Here is an 18,132-nt window from a genome sequence, read left to right as displayed (position 1 = left end):
TCTTGGCACATCTCTTACCTCCTTGGGGGCCTCCATTTTCTCCTTTGTAAGTTGGAATAACAGTGACACCTATCTTATCATGAGGATTGGGTTAAATAATCTGCTTACCTTAAATAATTCGGCGTGCATAAACATGCATAATTTTTCCAGGACCTGATAAATTCCTACCAGTGACAAATGTGCTGTGAGGCAGTACACTAAGAAAGAGCAAGAACAAAACTGCTATAGGAAAAAAGGTTCACAGACACAGTCGCATAGAGAAAAGTTTATTTCTCACAAAACGGTCTAGAAGGGTCCCATTGGCAGATGGCTCTGTCATTCTGTTGCCTTGCCCTCTCGGGATTTCCTTTCTGGTGCATGATCGGCCTTCAGTCTCAGGAGCATCTGGTCCAGCTCAGGAAAAGGAGGAGGCCAGGGAGAACTCCGCTTACTCGACTTCCGGTGGTGTTTTCAGCTCACACTTCCTGCTGGCTACCCCTGGCTTCAAGGACTGCCGGGAACTGGCATGTCACCTGAAACAGGAGAGAAGGGACGTCAGTGGACTCAATCCAAGGCCCATAACCACACCCCTACCCTTTTCTTCCTCTCCCAGAGAGGGAAATTGTCCCAGAAGACAAAGTGAACCGGGGCTGGAGAGACAGTCCAGCGGGCAGAGTGCTCGCCTTGCACACGGCCCATCTGAGTACAATCCCCAGCATCCCACATAGTCCTTCGAGCACCGCCAGGAGTTAGTTCCTGAGTGCAGAGCCAGGAGTATCCTCTGAACATTACTGGGTGTGAGCCCAAAACCACAACCAGGGCCAAAGTGAACTTCAATGACATCTCACCACCAAGAGGAAATGAAACGCACCCCACAAAGAACCCTTCTACTGTCTTCCTCACACAGGGGAAAAGTTCTCCATCTCATTTGAGTCTTGACTCCAGTCCTTTAGTCCAGCCTTTAGTGCTGCAGATGTGGGGGTGCAGGGTGCCCCAGACTAGGAGTAGAAAGGGATCCAGGCAAGGATGTCCTGCTTTGCAGAAAACCCAAGCATGGATTTTGATGCCAGGGAAATCTGGTCACTAAATGTGTCACCTTCGGATGGGGATGGGGATTAAGATTTCTACGTTTCAACTGGTTCTTGGCAGTAGGAATGGGAAATCTGCTCGTGTGTTGCTGTGAGTATTAGATGGGAGAATGGGGAGCGCTGTCACCAGAGACCCTCAATAAATGGTAACTGATTTACTTGATACTGGAAAAGTAAAACCCAGGCGAATCTGATTCATGTCTCCTGCTCTCACCCAAACTTTGTAATCCCTCTGCTTTTTTACCAACATACCATTCCCATCCTCTTCTCTTTTGTTTTTGGGTTTATTTTTGGTTTTCTGTTTTGGGACCATGCTTGATGCTCAGGAGTTACTCCTGGCTCGGTGCTCAGGGATCATACCTGGCAGTTATTGGAGGACCATATGGGATGCTGGAGTAAGCTGCATGTAAGGCAAATGCCTTTCCTGCTGTACTGTCTCTCTGGACCCTCTTTTTTACTTATCTTCATTCTCTTCCTTTCTGAACCCTGGTCTATAATTTCCTCCTTCAGGAAGTCTTCTCTGATTGAACCCTTCCTACCCCACTTCCCACCCCTTGCCTTCTAGTTGCACCATGATCCTGGCTCATCCTGCCCCAATTTGACACGTACCTCAGCTCCCGTTTCAGAAAGTGTGCACCTATAAAAGGGGTCTTATGATTTGTCATCAGCAAAACAGAGTTTTGACATCAGTTTCCCACTTTCTAGTCTTGTGAGTTTGACAAATCATGTCACCTGTTTGGACCATTGCTTCTCCACCTTTTGGAGTAAGGTCCAAAAGGTCAAGTATTGGGGGCTGGTACAGAGGGCATTTCCCTCTGTTACCAGTCTCTCTCTCAACCCTTTCAAGAGGGCCTTCCATCAACGGGAGATGTTAGACCAACGTGAGAACAGTTCCCCCATCACAGCCTTCTCGAAGGAAAAGACTTCCTTCTTGAAATCAGTGACTTGTGGGAGGGGACCACCCAGCCTAGAGCCAGAGCAGAGGCTGGGGAAGAACCAGGGTACCCCAGCTACTAGGACTGGGATCTCACTCTTCCTCCACCCACTATATGTGAAGATAGTCCATATTGGACAAGACCAGATTTGTAGCTGAAAGAGTTCACCTGGTCAGTGATAGAGAAATCACAAATTTTTTCATTTCTAAGAGTTCTCTGTGCCTCCATCTCCAACTTTCCCAGGCCAGAAAATCAACAAGAGGGGCCTAAGCAATAGCACAGCAGGTAGAGCCCTTGCCTTGCATGCAGCCGACCCAAGTTGGATTCCTGGCATTCCATATGGTCCCCTGAGTACCACCCAGAGTGATTCCTGAGTGCAGTCAGCCAGGTGTGGCCTCAAAACAAAACAAACAAAAAGAAAATCAGCAATAACAGCTAATACTTTTACGGTGCTTCTTCCTCAGCTGAAATTGCTCTAGAAATTAACATTAGCTCATTTCCTCACAAGCTATGAACACAAGGCATTAGTCAGTTCCACAGAGATCGAGGGATTCAAAACTCCCATTTTACAGATGGAAAAATAACACAGCCAGTTTAAGATAGGACTGAGTTTCAAAACCAGACCATTCTGCTCCCTTTTTCCAGAGTCCACGTGCTTAACCACTGTGCTAGATCATAAAAACTAACATGCACTAGTTGTTTCTATGCCAAGCGCTGTCCAAGCAGAGAGCGTGCATTGCACTCAATTTCAGACAACAGCGATGGATCCTATGATCATCCCAGTTTTACATTACGAGGAACAAGGCAGAAAAGTTGAGCAACTTGCCTAAACTCACACAGCCAGAGGACTTCAGAAACTCTTCCTATTTGTTCAGTTTTGGTTTCTGGACCACACTCAGCAGTGCTCAGAAGTTATTCCTGCTACACTTGGGGGACCATTTAAGGGACTGATCCTTGGTAAACCTTGTGGAAGACAAACACCTCACCCATTGTACTATCTCTGGCCCCAGGACCCTTTTGCCGTATCTCACTCTCAACCCCACACTCCTTCTCTGGAAGGGGTTTTCTACTAGACCTTCCTTCTCAAATCTGCTTTAATCCCAGAGCCCACAATTTCTGTTCCCTAACACTTCACTCACTTCTGTCCCTTTCCCCACTAGCTTCCTCCCAAGGCCCTCTCCCCTTCTCCCCAAGATATCCCTCTCCCAAAATCTTTCTTTCACTCTTACATGCTCCCTTTCTCCCTCCCTGCCCTCCCCCACACCACAACTCCAGCTAAATCAGACGAATTTCATCAGAAGACACAGGAGACATTCCTCAATGGGACTCCCACTAGGCGTTGGACGCCCCGCCCCGGGGAGGCCACGCAGTGGCTTAATCCAGAGAGTAAGAAATAAAATCCGCTTTCTGCTCCCCTGCCCGGACTCTCCATCACTCATCTGGGAATCCAGGGAGAAGGAGGGAGCTGAAGTGCAGAGCATTCATTTAATATTAACAAATTGAAATGAATTCTTTTAATGCCAATTAACTTGGAGCGGGCCCCTTATTAATAGTAATTTAGATTCATACTTAGGAGAAGTGGCGACAGGGGCTGGGTCGAATGTGCCCGGAATGTCAATGCGCTGGCAGAGGAGGGGGGAGGAGCAGGAACAGTTTGACTTTTGCAGACTTGAGCTCGGTTTCGTTCAGAGGAACGCACGGAATTGGGAAAGAGGGATCTTTGGAGAGAAGGGGGGTAAAAATAACTCTTTGGAGATTACTCTCAGAATTTGTTTTTGTTCCTGCAATGCATCCTAGTAGGCTAAACCCTGGTCACGCCATTTTGATGGTTTACACCAGAGTTGTGTTTTAAAAAGAGAATTTCCCAGAACTGGGAGTCAAACCCCCCTTCACTACCCAGGAGTGGTCCAACACCTCACCTCCCAAAATCTCTCCTCTTTTATATCCCCTTCAAAGCTAAAGAGCAAAATGCCCCCCACCCCCCCGCCGCAGCTTACCACCTCCACTTCGTTCAGAAGTAAGAGAGGGGAGTCTAAATCTGTATCTCTTCTTAGGAATTCTTTCTCCAGGAGGTAAGACATACAACAGGCTGATTCCAAATTCACATCTTACTTTTAGGTGAGAAATTCTTAGAATTCTTAGAACTCGTGGAATGGAAGAAAACTACCAATTCAACTATATATCAAACACTTGTCCAGAATGGAGTCAAGTAGAAAAAGCTTATTTGGACCAAAGAGTCCAACAGAGCGTGTTCTGCTCTTCCTCGTTTTTTCTGGTGGGGAAAGAGAGGCCCTCAGAACTCTAACCCCAAATGCAGGCTCTGAACTAAGGAAGACATGTTTCTTCCAAGGGGTCCTCTGGGCTGGGAGGGCAAGTTGGTCTCTGAAGCTAGGAATGGTGGATGTTGAGGATTTGGGTCTGAGATGGAAGAGGCACGAGTGCAAAGGAGGCTTTGAAAAGTGAGGGGCACCCACAAAACAGTGAATTTGCAAATAAAAGCCTTTGAAATGGCACAAAAGATTCTACTTAAAGAACAGATCAGGTTATGAAAGGAAATACACATCTAAAGTCAAAATACATTTGAATTGACACCCAATAAACAAAGACTAGGACAAAGCAAAAAACACTTCAAGGAAATTGTTTTTCAAAAGAGGAGGGGCTATTATCAAGCAAAAAAAAAAAAAACATCTTGTTTACACCCCCACGGAGTTTGCCTCACAATAAATTCATTTACAAGACAAGAAGAGAAAACACAAAAGTAAACCTCTGTCCACAAAGAGGAAGGGGGAAAAAAATCTGGAGAGTCAAAAACAACTACACACACACACACACACACACACACAAACAAAAAAAAAACTGAGGGAGGAAAATGAGAGAGAGAGATAGAAAGAGAGAGAGAGAATCTGTTTAGTGGTTATTTGTAAATTTTGAAATTAGAGGAAAGGGTGGAGAGAAGCATGAAACTGACATACTAAAGAAGTAAAAGTTAAAAAGAACGAAAGACATAGCGTGGTCCCCTCCGCCGAAAAAAGTAAACTCCCCGTAAGTACGATTCTCTCCGTAAGACCCTTAACCCAAAAGTGCCACTCACGACTCAAGAGTCGTAGGTTCATCTAAATTAAATCTTTCCCCAAATCTGAAACGAATTCTGCCAAAGAATACCCAAAGATTGTTTTCTTTCAACCAAAAAAAAAAAAAAAAAACAGAAACAAAACAAACCCCCACAAAATCAGACATAAATTGCCAAATGGGACAGGAAGGGGGACGCGCCGTGCAGGTGCCCAAGGGTTTGTTGAGGAACGAAGGCTCCGCTTACCTTGCTCCGGGGTGACGGCTGCCGGACAGAAGTGGGCGCGGGTCCCCGCGAGCGCCAGCATCGAGGAAAAGAAGGAATGGGGGGAGTCTGCGTGCCCCTGGACAAATAAGGGATCGAGGGGGTGCCCATCTCCCCACCTCTACCCATCTCCCTCCCCTCTGTGCCAGGCCAGGAGAGCTACTGAAAGTTACAAATTGCTTCCATTATTAGCTCATCCCGGGAGGCCTGGTCATTGGCCAGCTCCGGACCACGTGGTCCCTCGTACCAATCGATCGAATTTCTAGTTGCAATTCTCTGTTTGTCCCTTGGCTCTGGGCAGAGAAGGGGGGGGGGGCGTGGTACCGGGGCGGGGAGGGGCTCAGGGGCTTCTCTTCACCCCCTCGCCCTCCCTCTCTGCCTAGTCGGGGCGGTCAGCGCCGCCCCACAAGGTGTCCAGGGAATGTGGTGGGCTGGGGCACAGCGGGGAGGGCACCACGCAGAGGAAGAAGTGAGCCTGTCGCGGGCACTCGGGGTCCCCCCGCCTTGCTGCTGGCCGGTCGGCCCCGGCCACTCCCTCTGAGCTCCGACCGGCCGCTCCGACTGTGCCCAGCCCCGGGCCCGGTGTTGAAAGCATCCTCGCTGGGTCACTCCTTTGGCACCCCCACTTTGCAGAAGGGGCCTCCACTTTGGGGTCCCGCTCCGCAGGGCTGCCCTGACGGGAGGCGCCTGCGCCCTCGGGGGGCGCCCCCGCCCCTCCGCCCCCCTCACAGCTGAGTTTGCTCACCTCTTGGGACCGTTTCAGACCGCAAACTTTTGCGCGGATCAAAATGCAGAGACCCCGAAAGAAACGCCTGGAGCAGGTGAGCGGGCCCGGGCGGGCGGGGAGAGGGCGCGTTCGTGGGGGCCCATCCCTGTCCTGCTCCTTCCCACGCCCCGCTGCCCCCGGAGAGGGACGGGGCTGGCCCGGCGCATCTCCCCAGGCGCGAGGCCAGAACCGCGACGCGGGAGTGTGGGCGCCGCGGGCCAGCTGGCAGACAACGGGGAGAGAGGGCTTCTGACAGCCAGAAGGGCAGGTGGCCTAGAGACCCGAACAGTCCACGGCGAAATGACTTCTTTCCCCCCAGACACAAGTTCTGAACTTCAGAGAACTTCAGAAAAGTTGGTTGCAGGGGCGCGGGTTTCCGTTTCCAGGGAGAGCGAGGCGCGGCGACCCGCAGGGAGCAGGAAGGAGTCGGGACCTGCATCCCTGCGGAGCCAGTCAGTCCCTGTCCCCAGCCTGCTCTGCCCCTCACCCCCTTAGGGACGCTTGGAGATCCCCCCAGAAGGTCCAGGGTGGGAGGAAAGAGGAACTATCAGCTGAAAGTGGTCGTAGGGGGCTAGAGGTGGGCAATAGGGGGGTGTAGGCAGCCCAGAGCTGGGGACCTCCTCAGTTCCCGGACCTTTCCAGAGTTAAAGTTTGGGAGGACACTGAAAGAACAAATCCCAAATATCTCCTTTTTGATTCACTTTCACCCATTTCCAGGAGATGATGTCCAGGGGGTGCCCAACTCCCCACTTCCTCCAGCTCCCTGAGATGGGCAGGGTAAGACACCCCCCCCAACACACACTCCACCTCTACCAGGATTGAGCTTGCCCCCCACCAACCCCAAAGCCCAGCTGGAGGAGTTAGGGGAGACCAGTCTAAAGGGACCAAAGGCACAGGGTGCAGCGAAACATTAGTCTCCGTCATTGGGGAGTTGCCGGGGGGGGGGGGGGGGGGCTTTAGGTGCACAATCCACCCAGACACCCAGGGCTCCAGGCACGCCAGGATGGAAAGAGTCCCCTGTGCAGTGGAGGGCAGGTGGCCACTGGCACATTTGGCAGCTTCTCACAGAACCCACAAGGAAACGCTTCCAGTAGGGGGTGTGCGGGGGCAGGGGGGAGGGGGGCCCTCCTGCCCAGGCGGAGTGGCCCCATGTCAGGGTCGGGTCTTTGTTGCTGCCCCGTGGGTTCCTGCCCTTCCCCCACCCTCTTCTCATCCCAGTTTAGGGCCTCTCACCCCAGAGCTTTAGAGCTTCCCAACCCACATTGTCTCCAGTGTGGGGTCCCCAAAACAGGCTTTTGAGAAGGACTGGTCCACAGACTGATGTAAATTCCGGAAAAATCCAAGCCCTTTTTTTTTCTCCTCACGTGCTAGGGCTCAGTTTACCTCTCCAGCCCAAGAAGGTGGGGGCAAAGATCTCCTCATACTCCAACCCCCAAATTAAAGTGGGTGTCCCTGGGGCTGTGTCTGCCCTTTCTAGTTCAGCTACCCATCTCTTGGGGAAAGTGTCTCTTGCGTCCCTATGTCCCCCTCCCCGTCCCCCAATCTGCAGGCTTCTCTCTCTTATGCTCTCCTTTCTTCCCTTCCTCTTTCTTTGCTAAGAGGAGGGACCAAGTGATAGCAGTGTGGCAAGACTCCCCAAAATCTGTAGTGGGGTGCTATGACCCAAGTCTGTCTCAAAGAAGGGAAGCAGCCCCATGCCTGGGCCCTCGTGGGAGAACTCTGAGTTGAAGGAATGTGGGAAAGAAAGGCACGAAGGATGGGGCGAAGGCCGAGCCCGAGGGCTGCATTTTGATGTCATATGCCTGTTGCAGAGGGTTGAGAAACAAAGGAAGACGGAAAGGAGAGCGAGGGAACAGCACAGCAGACTGGGAATATCAAGGACAAAGAGGAAAAACTGACAAGGAAAGAAGAGTGAGAACATCCGAATTCTGGAGACCAAGCAGGGTCAGCTCCAGGAGGGGTAGGGAGAAGGCTGGATATTAAGGGAATATTAATATCCAGGGCAGACTCAAAATGTGGGATTTATTGGCTAGTTTGCCTTTTAAGAGAAAAAACAAGGGAGCAGAAAAGGAAGATCAGATCAAAGGAAAAACAAGGAAAATGGGGGAAATGTAGATGAAAGAAAGGGTTGAGTAAGTTAAAAGTAAGTGGAGGGAAGAAGAAAGAAATAAAAGGAAAAGGGAGAAGAGAAAGCAGGAGAAAAGGGAAGATAGAGGAAAGAGAGGGGAAAGGAAATAAGGAAGGAGAGGGAAAAAGATTTGAGAGTAGAGCATAGAGAAAGCAAAGGGAAAACGATGAAGAAGAAATCCAGAGAGAGGAAGAAAGAAAAGAGGAGAGACTACAGTGCATCCTGGGGGCTGGAGCGATAGCACAGAGGGTAGGGCGGTTGCCTTGCACGCAGCCGACCTGGGTTCAATTCCCAACATCCCATATGGCCCCCTCAGCACCACCAAGAGTAATTCCTGAGTGCATGAGCCAGGAGTAACCCCTGTGCATCGCCAGGTGTGACCCAAAAAGAAAAAAAAAAGTGCATCCTGATTTGACAGGAGGTGCAATATGAGGAGGGAGGGGGAGTAGGGTGCATAGTGGTGGTGAGAGGCCTGCTTGCTGGCACCCCACCCTGCTGCACCCTAATTGGCCCCATCTACATCCTATCCCACATTCCCCCCCAAAACACACACACACACACACACACACACACACACACACACACACACACACACACACACACACACACACCAGCTGAGGTAGCTACAGGCCAGGGACGTGTGGCCTAGATCAACCTATGTCCAGCTTTTCCCTCAACCTCTGACCAAGCTAGAGGTAGAGTTGGAACCGCATCTGCCTCAGGCCAGCCTGAAGCTCCCAAAGATCTGGTCCCCAAAGCAGCTAGAGCTCAGGAGAAATGAGGGGCTGCCGTCTCAGCACCCCCCAGTGTCCACTCTGGCCCCTCGGGACCAGGCCTCTTTGCTTCGCAGGGAAGCTCTGGCTCTGTGGTGTTGAGCTTCGGTTGGGTCAAATGTTACATGAGCCCTTTGGGGCCCAGAGATAGTATAGTGGGTAGGGCTTTGGCCTCACATGCAGGGTTTGATCCCCAGCACCCCAGCTGGTCTCCCAAACCCCCCAGAGGTTCAGGTTCTCCTGAACAAAGCCCTGAACACCACTGAATATGGCCCAAACACAAGAAAACAAGAGTCCTTCGCACTGGGGATTCCTGAGGGTTTGGATGCCGCTCCAGGCAGGAGAGAGGGTGGGCCTACGGCCTACTTGGGGATGGACAGCCTCACTGTCTTCCTTGATGAGAAGAAAAATTGTCTCCTTTTGACATCCTGTCTCCACCCCGGCCAAGAAACCCACCTTCCCGGGCAAGGGGCTGCTTGTGGTCAAAAGATTTGTCTGCCAAGAACCCCGCATCAGATTTGCTAATGCTGCAGGCGCTGAGAAAGAGTCAAGGTCCTGGACGAGAGAACGTGCTCTGGCAGGGCCAGCCAACTTGGGGGGTGCTACAGACTTCACTGGATTCATTCACACAGAGGTTAAGGGGCAAAGTGGCTTTAATTCAACAACCCATGGAGGACATGGGTTTCGGTTTGGGTCTCTGAGCTGCTTGGCTTCCGGGATACGAAGCCTGCACCTCCCCCTCTCCCTTCCTGGGCTCAACCAGCCCTGCTGATCACTCTCCTTCATTCGTCCCTTCCTCTGCTCTTCTTTTCTCTCTCTCTCTCTCTCTCTCTCTCTCTCTCTCTCTCTCTCTCTCTCTTTCTCTCTCTCTCTGTCTCTCTCTCTCTCCCCCATCTCAATCTCTCTTCCTCTCTTCTCTCTCTCATCTCTCTCTCCCATCTCTCTCTCCCTCTCCTTTCTCTCCCATCTCTCTCTCCCATCACTCTCTCCCTCTCCTTTCTCTCCCATCTCTCTCTTCCTCTCCCCTCTCTCTCTCTCCCCCATCTCAATCTCTCTTCCTCTCTTCTCTCTCTCATCTCTCTCTCCCATCTCTCTCTCCCTCTCCTTTCTCTCCCATCTCTCTCTTCCTCTCCTCTCTCTCTCTCTCTCTCTCTCTCTCTCTCTCTCTCTCTCTCTCTCTCTCACACACACACACACACACACACACACACACACACACACTCATTCCCTTTGCAGTTAGTCCAATTGGGGATTCTTGTATTGGTTTTGCACTGAAACCATTGTTTTTGCATTGGTTTTACCCCACCCCACTGAAATTACTGTGTGATTTAATCTAATTGGAGTATGAGGGACAAAGTCAGCTTAGCTGACCAGGGTACAGGAGGAAGCTACTTATTTTCTATATCCCTGATGACTGCCTTCACCTTTCCTTGAGTCAGCCCTTCCCCAGATCCTTCCCCACGTCCCCTCTCTGCAGGCCAAGGTCAGCCATCCCTGGTGTGGAGTGCCCTCTTCTTGCACAGGCTGTTGCACCAGCAGGGTAAGTTGAGTGGCTACAACAGCTCAGTGCCACCGGGCGCGTGGGTGTGGGTCTCTGATGCCAGCCTAGAGTTTTGCAGTGTTAAGTAAGCAAAACCCGTTGCGATGTTCCCAGTACACTTCAGTCCTGTTCCCCTGGTCAATTCTGGCTGTGATTAGCAGGGCCCACAGCTATCCACGTCTGCTCAGCAAAGGAAAGAAAGCCACTCCTCCTGAGGCTAGGTGGAGGGCATGAGAGCGTCTGCCCAGAGCAGCTGCCTGACCCCAGCCCAGCCACTCGGAAGGAGGGAACGTGCTTCACTGCACAGAATCTGGATCCGCAATCAGAATCACAGCGGCAGTCGTGTCCCGAAGCCTGAGGCCAGAAGCAGCATCTGCCTCTGTGGCTCTTGAAGGCCTGGACCTCGGCTCCGTTCACTTAGCTATTGTGTTTTTGTTTCTCCCTTCCTTGGGGTTGGGGGGCACTCAAGAAATGTGCTCTTTCTCCCCACGCCCCTGTTCTTTTCCCAGGCCTCCTCAGCAAGCCTCGGAGTGGCCGATAGTCATGAACGGCAGCTTCCCCCTGCTCGGGAGCCACTCAGAGCCACGCAGAGCAAATTCTGATTCTCTCCGGGGGCAGGAGGAAGAGCAGCTGCTCCTTCCTCAGCTCTCCCTGCCTCATTGATCCATCTGAGGCCACCGGGGGTCAAAACTCAGACCAGATTGCTCCAACTCCTCCAAAATTAGCATTTGTATGCCACACCGGAGGGTCAGATTTCTCCAGGAACAAGGGATCTTCACCCACACCCACACTGTTCTGTGTCTCAGCTCCGTGGAGGTATAAAGGTTTGGTGCAGTGCAGGAGTGGGGGCAAGTAGGGGGGAGGTGGGGAGGGTCTAGAAGTCAGTGACTTCCCTGGTTCATTCCGCTCTTGTCTGTTTAGCACCGCGTGCAAAGCATTGACTCTTCTTCCATTTCTTGTGATGTTCACAAGCAATTCTTGCCACTGCGAGGGCTTCCCTGCCTGTGGACAAATATATAAATAAACGAATAAAAAAAATGAAAGTTTGCAAGTAGCTGATTTTGATTAAAGCCTTCTGTGTGTGTGTGTATGTATGTATGTGTGTATTTCAAAGGTGTCTCCTCAGCTCCAGCCCCCCCCCCCAGACCCAGTGGATTGGCAGTAGGATAGCTCTGGGTTCATTGGTTCCCCCAGTGGGAAAATAACAAAGGAAGTGATACAGCAGGGAGAGCAGCAAACATCCCAGCCCTGAAGCAGGGGCCAGAGGCAGAGACGGCTTATTTGGCTGCAGCACATACTTTGCGTGCGAGGGTTTGATCTTGGGCTGAGTTCTGCCTGGGGTGAGCACTGAGCCGGTAGTAGTCCCCAAGTCCCACCGAGAAGGACCCCCGGCCAGGAAAAAAAAGACCCCAAAACAAAGATTTTGGGATGGTCAGCTCTGGTACGTCCTCGGTGGGGCGTCCTGTGTGGAAAGTAATATGTGTCTGGGTGCTTCTGTACACATCTCCAGCTCTGCCTCAGTGGAATCGAATCCCTGAAGGTGACGGGAAGGGTGCGTGCGTGCACAAGAGCTGAAGCGGGACAGACAGAGCACCTGCGCCAGGCCCGGGTGCGGGCGGGGCGGGAGAGCCTTGGAGCTGTGTATGTACATCCGAACACACTTCTGCATATGTGCCCCTCGGTGTGTGCGTAAGTGTGTGTGCCGCCGCTGAATTATTATAAAATTACATGACCCTTACAGAAAATCCATATCGGCCTCGGCCTTTCTCCCCCGACCTCCCGACCTCTGGGGTGCCTGAGGAAAGAGCTGACCCGGTCACCTCCTCCCCCCAGTCAATGAGTCTCTCTCCATTAGCATAAAACATGAATCTGCTGGCAGCTTGACAAATTATAACTAGCAGCCAGAGTTTTGCCAACTGGCTGGCTTGGCCGCTGTCTATTTATCATTGAAAATGGTAAATCATAAGAATCCAGATGACTTAATTATTCAAATCCACCCAGGACCCAGGGACGCTGCAGTCCCGTCAGTCAGCCCTGGGCTCAGGAGGACGGGGAGAGAGTTGCTGAGGGGGGCTGGAGAAGCCGGTGTCCTCACTGCTCCCCCCTCAGCCCACGAACGGGGGGGGGGGGTTGCTTTCTCCGCAGCCTCTTCCTCTCTTCCCTCCCTGCCTTCCTCCTTCCCTGGTGGGGGCCACAGTTTGATCCCTGGCCCCCCAGGCTCTCCCCTACCTGCCAGGAGCCCAGCCTCTGTGTGGCTATTAGTTTCTCTGCCCGTGTTTTTATTTCTTGGCTTTCTCCCACCCTTTTCTCCATTTTGTTCTCTCCCTTCTCTGTACAGATGGACACTGACCCCTATCCCACTATACATATGCACATCGCGCACACACACACACACACACACACACACACAAACCTCTCTCACCGCCCCTTGCCTGATGCCTACCCCTTTGTTCTCGCTGTCTCAGAGGTGTGTGCTTAGGCAGCTCACGTGCACACATGCATGCGTGCACACGTCCACACGCTCATAGGCACACACATGCCGGAGCGCACACACGCACACACACACTTGCGCACGTACCCACATGTGCACTCACACGCCCCCGTACTACATGCTTGTGCCCACACATGCGTGCGCTCACATTCACGCGCTCGTGCACGCACCCGGCGTCCCTTCGCCAGCGCCCCGTCCTGCTCCCAAGCTACGGGAGGCACGAGCGAGTGGTGAGACAGAGCCTGGCCCACCCTTCACCCCCCCCCCCGCCCTTCACCCCCACCCCACCACCCGTGCCCCCAGCCCTTGCTCCCTTACTCCTGAGGGTTTCTGGAGGCCCTTCTAGAGGTGGCAGCTAGAGAAGAGTCCCCAGCAGGAGGTGGGCCTGGGTCCGAGCAGGTTCTGCCAGGCAGCAGCTGCTCCCTCTCCCAGCCCCGGAGCAGCTCCGCTGGCTGAGATTCCCCTCGAGGCATCTGTTGGCGGAATCAATCGCAGCCAGGGCCTTGCACCCCGAGCGTCAGGAGGCCTCTGAGCCTGGTCTTCAGGCAGTGGAAACGTCTGCCAGTTTCCTGCAGTCCAGCCCCGCTGGAGGGGCAGCTCCTCTCAAGAAGTCCCTCGCACCCACCGCCCTAGGACATCGGGCCCGCACATTCGGGATAGAGGCCCGTGGGTGCCAGAGCCCCTCTCGGAGCGGATCCTGGCTTATTCTTTTGGGGTGCGCTTTTTCTGCCTGTCAGGGGCCGAGTGCCCAACCCCAAGAGGCGCCCAGAGCCCCCTTCTGTGTTTGCAGAGGCTTGTCTGGTTCCGGGTGCCCACGCTATGTGACCACACGCTTCCCAGAGGAGTCTGCGGGAACAACAAGTGACAATGTCCCCACCAACAGGACACCTGAGGAAACAGTCCTCTCTCTCTCCCTCCCTGCGATTCCCTTCCCAGGCCTCAGCGCTGAGGAGAGAGAGAGGTTCCTGTGAGTGAGGCAAGCGAGAAAGCTCCTCCGAGAAGCTGGCCTTCTCCTCCTTTCGGGGGCTGGAGGCCGGGAGGGTCAGGAACCTTGCAGCATGGAGGCAGCCCCTCCTCCCAAAGAGAACACACCTGACACATCCTCCGGGATCGTCCCCCTGCCACAGTCCCACCCTCCCTCCCTCTGGTCCCCACCCTCCCGCACCTTTGGGGAGCGAGGCTGAAATTTGACAACAAGGGCAGTGGGGAGAGGGGAGGCCGAGTAAAGAGGATCAAGATTCAAAAGCAGACAGCAGCTGGCCGGCAGGGAGATCAATAAGGGAGATAGATTGGAGACAGGTTTCTCTCGTTTCTTTTTCTTTCCTTTTTTCTTTTTTTTTTTTTTTAACTGCTGCCTCCGTGCCCCTGTCCCAATTCTTTTGAGCAGGTGGGGGACAGAAGCAGACCCTGGCCTCTCTCTGCCCTTTTAACTCAAACAGGTTCCTAATCCCTGGGCAGAGGGTAAACAGCCAGCCGGCACAGCCAGGATTAACCACAGAAACGCCACTGATGTATGCTGAGCCCCGGCCCCCTTCCCACCCTGTTACTAATTAGCCCAGCAGCTTGAGGGGGGAGCTTGAGCTTGTTGTTGGGAGGGTCTCTGACCGCCTTTGCCTTTGCACAGCCTCTCAAGGCCCTCGGCCCCAGGCCTGAGCTCTAGCGAGTGTCTCTGGTGTTGGGCCAGTGGAGGGTGGTGGGGAAACGCCCCCCCCTTCCCCGACTCTTAAATCAGCTCTAAGGCAGGCAACGGATTTTCCCCTCCACACTCCGCCCCTCTGAATACTCTTCCCCCCTTAGCTGCTCACAGCTGGGATGCAGGTGGGGGACAAGAGGGAGAGTAGAGTTGGCTCTAGAAATCAAACGACCCAATAAAAAATTAATTGTCTAATTAAAGCCATGAGGAAGCCCCTTGCCAGAGTTTGGCTCGGAGTCGTCAGGGCCATAAAGGGTGGGAAAATGAGTCTCGGATCCTAATAAATTCCTGATTTGCAGCTTGGTCTATCAGAGCAGGAGCCCAAGTGCTCTGCCTGGAGAGATTTCCTAGAGGTCATCCCCCTCCCCCCCTCCCCCCAGCCCGCCACGCCCTTGTCCCCAGAGACCCACTGCCAACCCTGAGCTCAGAATCTGTCCAAAATGGAGGTGCCCCTGCTCAGGTCAGCCAAGTGTTATTGGAACTGCCCCCTGAGGACTCGGTCAAACCCCTTCTTCTCCTCTCAAAAAAGGGGACTTCTGGAAACTTCTTCCATGGTAGGGTCTTTCATCTAGTTTAACTAAATATGATTCTAAGCTGTTCGCTGTGTAGCTTCTTTTTTTTTTTTTTTCTTTTTGGGCCACACCCGGCAATGCTCAGGGCTTACTCCTGGCTCTGCACTCAGGAATTACCCCTGGCAGCGCTCAGGGGACCATATGGGATGCTGGGAATCAAACCCAGGTTGGCCACGTGCAAGGCAAATGCCCTACCCGCTATGCTATCTATCGCTCCAGCCCCCTGTGTAGCTTCTTTTTGACCTCCCATCTTCCACCCTTGTGAAAAGCATATTTTTACATAAATCATGCCCAACAGGTTCTCTTGGATTTTAGTGCTGATTTTTTTTTTCTTTACAGGTGAATGACAAAAAACAAAATAAGAAGTAAAGTCTTCCTCTAAAAGAGCTGTGCTCATTCTGCCAGATGACAAAGTCCTCCGAGGGAAAAGGGAGGAAATGTGAGGAGCTTAGCCACTCTCAAGCACAGACAGGGTTTTCAAACTTTGGCCTCAATAATTGTCAGTTATTGGGGCTGGAGAAATAGTCTAGTGGGTAGGGCGCTTGCCTTGTACGTGGCCAAACCAGCCTCATATGATCCCCTGATCCCTGCCAATAGTGAACCCTGAGCTAAGAGCCAGGAGCAAGTTCTAAGCACTGCTGGATGTGACCCAGGAACAAACAAAAATAATAAATGTACCAGTTCTTTACTGGGTTTGTCCCATGTGCCTCCTCCCTCCTTTCCTTGGCTATAGCAAATGCATCTACACAGTCACACTTTGTTTTGTTTTGTTTTTTGTTGTTTTTGTTTTTTTTGCTTTTTGGGTCACACCCAGGAATGCTCAGGGGTTACTCCTGGCTTTGCACTCAGGAATTGCTCCTGGCAGTGCTCGGGGGACCATATGGGATGCCGGGGATCGAACCCGTGTCGGCCGAGTGCAAGGCAAACGCCCTACCCGCTGTGCTATCAGCTCCAGTCCCCACGGTCACACTTTGATTTGTAACAGAGAGAAGTGCAACTGTGGTTAGCAGATAGGCTCCATGTGATATGACGTTGTTTTATTATCTAGAATATAAAAAGTTGTTTATCTGTGATTAACTTCTTTCTTTTTCTTTTTTTTTTTTGTTTCTCTTTTTCTTCCTCTCTTTTTTTATTTGTTTGTTTTGTTGTCTTTTGGTTTTTGGATCTCACCCGGCAATGCTCAGGGGTTACTCCTGGCTCTCCTATGCTCCTATGCTCCGGGATCACTCCTGGCGAGCTCAGGGGACCATATGGCGTGCTGCGGATTGAACCTGGGGGGGCTGCATGCAAGGCGAGCACCTTGCCGCTGACTGACTTCTTTAAACAAGGGTTGTCCTTCAGCACAGTCACCTTATAAGAGTTTATACTTATTCCTCTTGATTAAGCCATTTCAAAAAGTCACATTTAAAACTTAACTTTAGGGGCAGGTGAGATAATAAAGTGGGCAAGGCGCTTGCCTTACATATGACCAACCCAAATTGTTTGGAATCTCTGGCACCACATCTGGTCCCCTAAACGTAGGCCTAGAGTAATCCCTGAGCATTGTTGGGTGTGGTCTAAATCTTTTTTTAATTACTGGAGCCAGAGCAATAGTAAAACAGGCAGAACATTTGTCTTGCATGTAGCAATCTCGGGTTTGATCTCTGGAACCCCAAATAGTTCTCCGAGTCCACCAGGAGCAATCCCTGAGCACAGCCAGGTGTGACCCAAAAACCAAAAAAAACAAAAACAAAATTACTTTATAGAAAGGCTGGAAAGATAGCACAGAGATTAAGTTATTTGCCTTGCATGTGGTTACCACAGAGCGAAGAGTAGCCTTTGAGCATCACTGGGTGTGACCCAAATCTCTCCTGCTCCCCAAAACACAAAATTAACATCTATTGTGTAAAATATTCAAGAACGTGTTGACGGGTTCCAAAATAATCCGAGGATAAAAATGTGACACCAAGAAGGACATTCCCCCAAACTGAGTCACGGGCGACAGAGATCGCTCAAAGGGTTGGAGCTCAGAACCCCAGGCTCCGCCCCCCGCACCACATGGACCCCCAAACTCCACCAAGAGGGATTCCCCCAAAGCTACTTGGTGTCCAAGGAGCCCCTGAGTATGCCACCAAGTGCGGGCGCCCAAGCCAAAACTACTGACAAAACACAACCAAACACATCCTCTCACACGCCCAGAATACAGTCCTGGAAGGGGAGTGGCCAAGCTCGGACGCCTGCAGCAGACCCCAAGGTGAGTTCTTGGCGTCAGCCCGTCAGACACGCTCTCAACGCCACATCTGGAGGGTATTATTTATCATTCCCGATGATCCTTCTTTCCTTCATCTGGTTGTTATTTTTCATCCTAAACAGTGAACTAAGCTTTCCCCAAGAAGGGGGAAAAAAAAAAGGAAGGAAACAAATTCCTGACCCCCATCTGTGTTGGGATCCCATTTCAGATCTCAGCAAATTCCCAGGCACAAATGTCATCCCAGTGGCGAGGCCTTTATGCTTCCAAGAAGCCCCAACTTGGGGCCTGGACTATAGATGCTGACGCTGAGACCCAAGTGACAGCTATGTACCCACTCTGAGCCAAGCCCCACTGGGCACTTATAGGGTATCCTTTTCAGTTGGGGGTTTGAAATGATTTTCCTTCCCTGATGGATAGAAGTTGGACTGGAGTGATACCACAGCAGGTAGGGAGTTTGCCTTGCACACATCCAACCTGGGTTCGATTCCTCCGTCCCTCTCGGAGACCCTGGCAAGCTACCGAGAGTATCTTGCCCACATGGCAGAACCTGGCAAGCTCCCCGTGGCATATTTGCTATGCCAAAAACAGTAACAACAAAGTCTC

The 18,132-nt window shown here is 52.0% G+C and overlaps 1 long non-coding RNA gene across 1 annotated transcript; it reads right to left on the bottom strand.

The window, feature by feature from the left end:
- Positions 1-253: 253 nt before the first annotated feature.
- On the bottom strand, positions 254-5,468 carry LOC129402572 (uncharacterized). The gene is made up of 2 exons (XR_008628700.1): positions 5,319-5,468; positions 254-512 (listed from the first exon to the last, which is right to left on the bottom strand). It is a non-coding gene; the product is annotated as an uncharacterized LOC129402572 (long non-coding RNA).
- Positions 5,469-18,132: the final 12,664 nt, after the last annotated feature.

Source organism: Sorex araneus, chromosome 2 (assembly GCF_027595985.1).
Source record: "Sorex araneus isolate mSorAra2 chromosome 2, mSorAra2.pri, whole genome shotgun sequence".
NCBI classification, from domain to species: domain Eukaryota; kingdom Metazoa; phylum Chordata; class Mammalia; order Eulipotyphla; family Soricidae; genus Sorex; species Sorex araneus.
Note: the sequence above shows the minus strand (reverse complement) of the source record. Positions and strands in the feature narration are given on the sequence as shown.